Raw genomic sequence first — 10,549 nt, 5'->3', positions numbered from 1 at the left:
AGAATATTTGAGATGGCTGGCTGAGATAACCAGGGGCAACTCTAAGAAACTAATAGGAAAATGTGCTTGATAGAAAGGCAGATCAGTTCCTGACTGAGGGCAGTGCATTGAGTGGGAAACAGGAGGGAGCAGAGGGGAGGCAGATCATAGTCCTTTTTATATTGCAGCATAGGCCAGACTTCTGTCCTTGGTCTACTTTTCTCCATAGCCACACATCAGCCTGACAACATTTCCATTTTCAGCATCCCCAGTTATTGAAGTGCTTCTTTTACAAGAGAGCTGCTCTTTTCTGCTGCTCTAAGTCAGTGAGAGTAGTGGTTGGGACTGAAACTAAATTTTAATCAGGTTCTGATACTTACTAATGTGTGATCTTGGATAAACTGGGCAATAAATCTGTGCCTTAATTTCCTCAACTTTAAAATAGCACTACTGGTAGTATTAAATGAAAAATCATGATGAGTGGCCCAGAATGGCACACAGAAAGCCTTCAATTCTCATAAGCTATTGTTACTAAAATATTGCCAGTCTCATAGTCAGTCAGTTTGCCTCTTCCTCGTTTTCACTACTTGCTTATTCCTCAAACTAAACTCAAGTTCTTCTCAATCTTGTCTCTGAAATGTCTTCAAAATTGATTCCTATGTCACACTCCCTTCAGTATTTGAAGTACTGTAATAACTTTCTCCCATCTTCCTGTACCTTCCACTTTCTATTGAGTTCTTCCTTCACATGGGTATCACTCTTGAAGGTATAACAACATATTAATGTGGAACACTTCAAGACCTATACCTCCTTTTCAGAATTCATCCATCACCAGATCTCTTCCTGAATATGCTTTCCCTATCCAAACTAGGCAAATCTAAAGTTCTAAATACTAAGTTCTAAAATATGCTTTACTCTCTATCAAAATCCTGTCCCTTCTCCCAACTCAGTTCAGGCAGCACTTCTTCCTCACAATCTATCTAGTCCCTGGGTACAAAGAACCATTCAGTCCCTGCTCACTTTGTTTACTCTTCTGTTAATTCATGTGTTGTATATCTGTAACATTCCCTGCTTCAGAGCATTGCAGATATTTACTGGCTTAGATTTGTCAAACTAAAAATTTCAGCACAGTCTCAAATGCAAATATAAACTAGTTCCACTGGCTTTCAACATTTATCTGTACCTATAGGTGCATTTCAAATTTGATAAAAATCTATTTAAAAAGTTGGAATGGAACAGACATGTAAGCTCAAAATGCCAAATTAGCCAATTGAAAAAGACATTTTACTTTATTTGTAAATCTGGATCCTTGACATTCAACACTTAGCACAGTGTCTTTGGCATCCATCTCTTTATAATACATATCTTAGTTCAAAAGCCTACCTCTTCCAGAAAGCCTAGTGTCTTTTCTCCTTATTTGGAATTCTTTAATATCTTCTATAGCCTTCTACAATGATTGTAGATGAATGAACAATTAATGTACATTAATGGTCATGCACAGAAATTCTTCAGCTCTGTCAGTTGTCACACTCAGGTTTCCAGTCTACCATTACAAAGATCATAACAGGAAAACTACCAGCGTCACTTAAAATTTGTTGTAGACCAAGTTTATTTTGTTTCCTTTGCCAGTACATTAATAGCATATGTGGAAGAGGTTTGTTATTTTGAAAGGAGATTACTTTTATATGTTTAGTGGGGACATAATCATAATTGGAATAGTGAATATCCATCAATTGTGATGTCTTATTTCAGAAAATCTTCCTCATATCCTATTTTTTGTTTATCATTTTAAAAATTGCTCTGTTCAACTATTCTTTTAATTGGAAGAATAATATTTTAAATGGTACAAAATTGTTTTCCCTTAGTTCCATGATCCAACCGAAAAAAGAGGGACCAAGGTCATATAACCCATCAGTTATCCAGACTGGGTTGTATTTTTTTTGTGGGGTGACTGCCTTTTGAATGTCACCAAGAGAAAAAACAGGACTATTTGGTAAAACTACATTTAAACTCTCAAGCAGGTAGTTTTTAAATGCAGTAATAAAGCCAGGTACCTTGAAACAGGGCTAAAATCCTAGTAACAAGACTGGGACAAGAGGATCACAAGTTCAAGGCCAGCCTCAGCAACTTAATGAGACCGTGTCTCAAAACAAAAAAGGTTGAGGATACAACTCAGTGGTAGATCACCCCTCACCAAACACAGTGCAATTTATTCTGCAGATTTCTAAATATAAACTAGGAACAACTGGCCTTCAGAGTTTAACAAAGTATCACCCCTGAACCTAGGACATTATTATGCACTTGCATGAAATGTTTATGTCAGACCCTATCAAAGACCTAAAGAACTCAGCAATCTTTATTTTAATATAGTATCCAGATTACTGGATCCTAATTTTCAGAACCCCTGGGTGCATACTTTCTAACTCCCACAGATCCTGATAATGTGTAGAACAACCATTGACATGAACAATGCTTATTGTGGGAATACTGGATGAGAAAATTAGCATAATTCCAGTCATTCCCCAAGTTTTTTCTAGGATATCACCAAGCCATATTTCAATTGTGGGCAAAATTCCCAATAAGGAGGGAAAGGAGAGGATATTCATTGTTTACAAATATTGCTGAATTTCACAGAGGCTGTGGGTTCTGCCCCCAGGAGCTCACTGTAATGACATAAGTCCTTTCTGCTCTTCTGAGTCCCAGAGTTTTGCTGTTGTAATCTTGAGCCTTTAAGACAATGAGGACTTTTATCACCAGTTTCCAATAAAACCCTAAATCTTATTGTGTACATCATACTTCTGGCACAGAGATTGTACTTGATATGTATAATTTTAACAAAAGATTAGGATGTCCATGCTAAAGCTTTTTTAAAGTACTAGATTTGATCATTGCTAATTTTACTTAAAATTACTAGTTTTTGCTTCTCTGACTAAGTTAAAATGGTTAAAAATCAGTGTTTTACTGTGTGTGATTAAAGGTTGAATTCATGTGATATGAAAAAGAGCCAGGGGAAAGAAAGAAACCCAATTTCTCCTGGGACATAGTCACATCATGATAGCCTGCCCCAATTCCAGTAGTAAGCTACAGAAGTGAAATAGCAATTAGAATCTCTTTAGCTTACCATTTTCCAATAAGAAACTAAATCTCATTGTGTACATAATACTTCTGGCACAGAGATGGTACTTGGCATGTATAATGTTGACAAGAAAACTGACCAACACAAAAGGTAAACAGACTTGATTTTTTACCCTTACCTTTTGTTGACATGTCTTTATGAATTCTTTGGTATCTTTTCATTTAGATAGTCATTGATAATTACTGACATCATCTGTAATCCAATCAACAAGCTAGATGCTGGGAGACACCTTGGGGAACAGGATACAGTTCCAGTCTTGAGGGCCTACTGTCTACTAAAGTTTGCCAGATAAACAGGCTAAATCCTAAGTGCTAAATGGCATGGGAGCCAAAGAACTGCAATCAGTTTAAAATGAGCCACACTGGGGACAGAGGATGAAGGGTGGATGAAACAACTCTAGAGTTCCATAGGGGGAGTTTGCACTGTGTCTAACCCTTCTTCATTCCTGTCCCTAGGATCTGTCCTGCATATACTCACATATTGAAACAATAATAATGTGCATGGATGAGTAACAATGTTTTGGCAACAAAGAAAAAAATTACCAATATTGACATGATAGAAAGTGATACTACTGCAATATATTCTAGCTTGTAAGTGAATAATAATGCTCTCCTAATCCAAAGAATTTGGCAAGATAAAGCAACTAAGTCTTCATTGTTTTTTTAATTTATTTTTTGTCTTTATAGACAGCATTTTAATTCACTGTACAGAAATGTTGTACAAATTTTCATTTCTATGGTTGTACACAATGCAGATTCATAGCATTAATGAAATCATACATGTACATAGTGTAATAATGTCTTTCTCATTCCACCATATTTCACAGCACTGCCCCTCCATCCTCTCACTTCCCTCTATGTAATCTAGTGTTCCTCCATTCTTCTCTCCCCCTCACCCCTATTATGTATCATCATCCACTTATTAGGAAAAACATTCAGCCTTGGGTTTTTGGGGATTGGCTTATATCACTTAGCATGATATTTTCCAATTCCATCATTTTATCTGCAAATGCCATAATAATATTCTTTATGGCTGAATAATATTCCATCATGTATATATACCACAGTTTCCTTATGCGTTTGTCTGTTTAAGGGCATATAGGTTGGTTCTACAATCTAGCTATTGTGAAGTGAGCTGCTATAAACATTGATTTGTCTGCATTACTGCACGATGCTAATGTGAAGTCCTTTGGGTATAAACTGAGGTGTAGGAGAGATGGGTCAAAAGATGGGTTCACTCTAAGTTTTATGAGGAATTTCTATACTTCTTTCCAGAGGAGCTGCAAAAATTTGCAACCCCATGAGCAACATATGAGTGTACTTTTTCACCCACATCCATGACAACATCTATTATTGTTTGTGTCCTTGAAAATAGTCATTCTAATTGGAGTAAGATGAAATCTTACAGTTGTTTTAATTTGCATTTCTCTAATTACTAGAGATGTTGAACACGTTTTCCTGTATTTGTCAGTCTCCTGTATCTCTTCTTCTGTGAAGAGTCTGTCCAGATCCTTGATCCATTTATTGATTGGTGTAAAGAATTTTAAGTTCTTTGTAAATTTTGAAGATTATAGGTCTATCTGAAGTGCATATGAAAAAGATTTTCTTCCTTTCTGTAGATTCTCTTTTCACATTATTTATTGTATTCTTTGCTGAGAACAAGATTTTTAGTTTGAATCCATCCCATTTATTGATTCTTTGATTTCTTGTGCTTTGGGAGTCATGTTAAGAAAGTCTGAACCTAAGCCAACATGATGAAGATTTGGGCCTACTTCTTCTATTAGGTGCAGGGTTGCTGGTCTAATTCCTAAACCTTTGACCCATTGGAGTTGACATCTTTGCAGGGTGAGAGTGGTTTAATTTCATTTTACTGCATATGAATTTCCAGTTTTCTCAGCACCATTTATTGAACAGGCTATTTTTTATCCATTGTATGTTATTGGTCCCTTGTATAGCATGAGGTAACTGTATTTTTGTGGGTTTTTGTCTGTGTCTTCTATAGCATTGGTCTGCCTGTTTACTTTGGTGCCAATACCATGCCATTTTTGTTACTATTGCTCTGCACTATAGTTTAAGATCTGGTATTGTGATACCTCCTACTTCACTTTGTGGTCAGGATTGTTTTAGTTATTCTGGGTGGTTTATGCTTACAGATAAATTTTATGGTTGCTTTCTCTAATTCTATGAGGAATATCACTGTGATTTTAATTGGAATTGCATTGAATCCACTGAGAGCCTTTGGTAGTATGACCATTTTGACAATATTAATTCTGCCTATCCAAGAACATGGGATATCTTTCCATCTTCTAAGGTTTTCATTAATTTCTCTCTTTAGTGTTCTGTAGGTTTCATTGTTGCAGTCTTTTATGTCTTCTGTTAGATTGATTATCAAGTGTTTTTATTTTTGAGGTTATTGTGAAAGGAGTGGTTTTCCTAATTTCTCTTTCAGAGGATACATCACTTATGAATGGAAATGCATTAGAATTATGTGTATTGATTTTATATCCTGCTACTTTTCTGAATTCATTTATTAGGTTTAGAAGTTTTCTGGTGGAAATTTTTGGATCCTATAAATAAATGTTTAACAGAGAAAAAAAAGACAGCATCCTTAATTGAGCTATAGGTCCCCCCTTAATCTGATTTTGGATAATCCCTAACTTCCCTTTGTGAGCATTGCTTTGCTTGATGTAACCTGAGCTCATCTAACATACACACAGAGCCACAGAATTCCAAACTATCTGTCTTTCAAAACTCATGTCACAACTTCCCTGACCACCCAACCCCTAGTTCCCTGGGCTACAGACTCTCTCCAAGAGTGACTGTATCCACTTCCATGGTTCTAACTGTACCTCACATGTTGATGACTCCCTAACTTTCCTTCAGCTCCAAACACTCCTCTTCAGCTACAGCTGGATACTTTCATCCAAATGTCCTACAGTCTTCTTAAACTCAACGTGGTCCCAAATTAGTTCTTAACTCTTTACCCATGAGCTTACTCTGTCCCTTAAGTTTTTCATACTCAACTTCTGGCTTTCTCCCAACCCCAAGTTAGTCCCCATTTCCCATTGATGGCATTCCCTGTGTCCCTCAGATTCAACTTCTCACCCTATCCCACATCCTCACTGCCTTTCACCTGGAATATTATGATAGCACCCTAACTGGATCCAGTCTCTTCCTTCCCAATCCATGCCTTCAGGGTGATTTCAAAAACAGTGTAGAATTGTGCCCTTTGGACACTGGCTACTTCCTTATCTCCTGTCACTCCCCTTCCTTTTTGATTTACCCTCCCATCTTACTGAGCTTCTGTACCTCCCCAAAGGATGAAGCTTGTTCACATCTGTGTCTTGCCTCTAGCTGATCCCTGCCCACACACTCTCCACACCCTGTCTACCAAAAAAATTCCTCCTGTTTCTTTGATACCTGGCCCAGTGTAATCAGACCCTCTCTACAAAGTCCTTCCTTAAACAAAGTGCCTTTAGCAAAGTTAATGTCACCTTCTTAGTGTTCTTTGTGTTCCTCAGTATACCTTTATGTTGCATCTGAGATGCTATATTAAGCTACTTGAGCAAAGTTATGGGTGCCTACCAGAGACTATTTATCCATGTATTTATACCAGCTCTAAGCCCAGCAGCATATAGGTGATAGGTGCTCAGTTCATACTTGCTGAATTGAGCTGAGGTGCTTGTCTCCATGGTGTATTGCTATCTTACCTGTATATGCCTTGTTGCTATGGATCGGTCCTAAGACCATGAAAACAGACACTTGTCTTTCTAGTGTGCCTTTTCATTTTCTGTACACATAATAGAAAATGGATTGCTTTATTTTAATCTGCCTAAAAGAAAATAATTCTTGAAGGCTACATCCTTTTCTTATTTTCACCTAACAAGTTAGTATAGATCATGTATAATTAACAAGTCTCAATAATGCCAAATTACTGCCCAAACTCATCTAAAAACTGCTTCTAGATTACTCTCACCCAATTATCACTACCGTTCAATAGCTCCAATATTTAAAATCTTTGTTGAATGATTGTTTTCTACTATATAAAAATTTACTTTTGAGTGAAGCACAGTGGTGCACACATACAATCGCAGTGGCTCTGGAGCCTGAGGCAGGAGAAATGTGAGTTAAAGCCAACCTCAGCAACTTAGCAAGACCCTTTTACTAAAAATATAAAAAGGGCTAGGGGATGTCGATCAGGGTTAAGTGCCCCTGAGTTCAATCCCTGGTAGCAAAAATAAATAAATATTTACTTTTGACTGCTTCCATGCCATGGCTACTTTGACCCTAATTTATTAATATTGTTTCTCCAAATCCCAAAATTAAACAATATATAACATGGGGAGACTGCAGGAAAAACATGATACCTCTGGAGCACAATGACAGCTAAAAGAGGCAGAGTCTTGTAAACAACATTTGGCCCCAAAATGAGAATTTCTGTCCAAATAAATGTCACAGCTTTGTAATATGAACATATCAGTCTCTTCATTGATGAATTACCGCATCTACCACAGTGGCAGTACACATTTCCATTCTCCTCTGACCCCTTTATTTAGTAATACATATTAACTTAAGGAGGATATCTCAATTTGGAATAATAACAGCTTCAATTTTGTTAATCAGTATTTTCTCACAAATTAATTTTTATCAATTTTTGTATTATTGAACATTAACATACTATAAACAAAGTCATCATTTATAAATATAGCTGGATTAAATATATGACATTAAAAATAAAAAGTTAATAACTAAACTAGAATAGACTGAAAAGATAATTACCCTTTGGCCTTTTTCCCATATTTTACAAACATACAAGCAAAATTTAGAAAATTCTTGAAATTATTTAAACTACCTAAAATGAAACAAGAATGTGTTGTAAAACATAGACCAAACATATTTATATTAAATTAATGCTTTGGCAACAAAAGAAAGCAAGCTTTTTGTCACTCATTTTCATTTTAATGAACTATCTTTAAGAAATAACATTTTCTGTTCTTTAAATATGAGCAAGAGATAAGATGTATATTAACAATATTAATTTGCTATTTTTACATCAGAAGGATCACTTTTCAATATAAAAAGTGATGACAAAAAGTGAATAATCTGGTCTCATTTTAATTTATTGGTATATAATCACATATGAATTCAAACATGAGTTCAAAATATATACCTTACTTTGAATAAGCAATACCAAATACTAAAACCAATGAGTGCTTGTGTGTGTATATAAAATTTATCTGCCTTAAGGAAAAATTTTCACCCACTAATGGAGCAACTTATATAACATGCATCTGGATTGCCTTTCCTTTCATGGTACATACTCAAATACTAAAAGCTAATGTTAACACATGAAAAAATCAAAACAAATAAGTAAACACCTAAGTAAACTATGGGGCTGGGGTGTGGCTCAGTGGTAGAGAACTTGCCTATGATGTGTGAGGCACTGGGTTCCATTCTCAGCAACAAAAATAAATAACTGAATACAATAAAGTTCCATCAACATCTAAAAATTTTTTAAATAAGTAAAATATACAAAAAAGTAAAAATAATTCCATCACAATGCAAGTGTTTTTTATATTCCAACATTCATATTCATTTCATTTTATGCATAAATAACTAATAAATTCATGATGTTCAGTGAATATGCAAATATTTTAAGTATATGTTTATCTCCTTATTTGAATTCATTAAGTAATAAACATGTTCTATGTTATACATTTTATATAGCTTCATTTTTACATAGTAAAATAATTAAGTTTAAATCTAATTTTAATTGGACTTTTCAACTTACCACTATTAATAAAGAGCAAACATTAGCATTGAACTAAGTTTTCAGCATTCCATTCCAGTGGAGGAACTGAACATAGTGGTCTGAATGCTAAAATGGGATCTCAGGATTACTATAGTGGCAGGATCCTGGAGACAATTATTTAACCTAAATTCTGTATTTTCTTATGTGAAAACAGTTATAACACCCATATGATGGACTTTTTGTGAAGATTTAAGAAAGCAACATAGTACCTAGTGGAGAATGTCATTAATGTTAATTTCTTTCATAGAGTTTATGCTATGCACTTAATGTTTAAGTGACCCCAAAATTTCTGTTTTGAGGTTCTAATCTCCCAGAGTGACAGTTATAGATTTGAGCCTCTTGGAGGTAATTAGGTTTATATTAGGTCCTGCAGAAGAAAACTCATAACAAGGGAGGAAAACAGCTCTCCCATTCTCTCATATCTCCCCTCCACACACAGGTACCAGAGTAAAGTCCAGGAGACCACATATTAGGAAGATAGCCCTCTACAAAACAGTATGTAGGCCCTCACCACCACCTCAGCAGCACATTAAACTTCTGAACTCCAGATCTGGGAGAAAACACCTGTTTGTTCTTCAAGTCATTCATTGTATGGTATCTTGTTATGGCAGCTTGAATAGACTAGGCTAGATTATTTTTAAAATATCTTTTTAAAAAGAGAATTTGGAAGGCAAGATAATTTCATGTCATCCCCATATACCATGAATTTACAAATCTATCTCCTCAAATACAGTATCCACTAACATAAGTTACTGCAGAACACAATAACAACATTATGGGATTTACTGGTAGATGCATATTGATTTTGAAATTTCTCCAACAGGGAGAGAAAATAGGATAGGAACCAAAAGTTAAACTCAATACATTTTTCTAGCACTTGGCAATTATTCTTTCCACGTCAATATTTTGCAGATATCAAAAGTAAACACCTACTACACTGTGAGCAAAATAATGAGAAAGAATCTGCTAATGACAATAAAATTTCTTAAAAGTTAGTTCAATCCCTTCTCTCTGTTAGTTCAAAAAAAAAAAAAAAACACGGAGGCAACATTACAGGTTGTAAACTAGTGACTGTACCAAGCTTTCCAGTGTAGGCGGTTTTTTACTTTATGATTGCTATATAAAGCACTTTTTAAATGCCATAAACTTGTTTCATGTTTTCAGCATTTAAAGTGAAAATGCCATAATTGTTTTATAACATGTGTTCTAAATAGCTATTTCCTATTTAAAGGATTCAGCTAAAATTGCTCACTTAAAATTCAAAAGAACCTAAAATAATTTCTCCTTTCCAGGTAGGAAAGGAGTGACTATTTATAAAATACATTTTATTAAATAGTACAGAATTTTTTATAATTTGGTTTTAACATGTAGTAGCTTTTCCCCAATGAAGCAACAAATTAAGTAATTATCACCCTGGAAATATAAAAACTATGTAGAAAATGCCAGGATAAAGATTAGGAAAGAGCAATAAATGTTTAAAATATAACAAATATGCAGCATTTATAGACACTAAAAAATATGTGCAAAAAGTGTGTTCACAGATATTTTTCTATTATTAAGGGACATCATTATGTTCACTTTTGAATCACTTCATTTCTTGCCAGTAGAGTTCCATGTTCACAA

Source organism: Sciurus carolinensis, unplaced genomic scaffold (assembly GCF_902686445.1).
Source record: "Sciurus carolinensis unplaced genomic scaffold, mSciCar1.2, whole genome shotgun sequence".
Classification (NCBI taxonomy): Eukaryota; Metazoa; Chordata; class Mammalia; order Rodentia; family Sciuridae; genus Sciurus; species Sciurus carolinensis.
The sequence above is the reverse complement of the archived record's forward strand: the minus strand, read 5'-3'. Positions refer to the sequence as shown.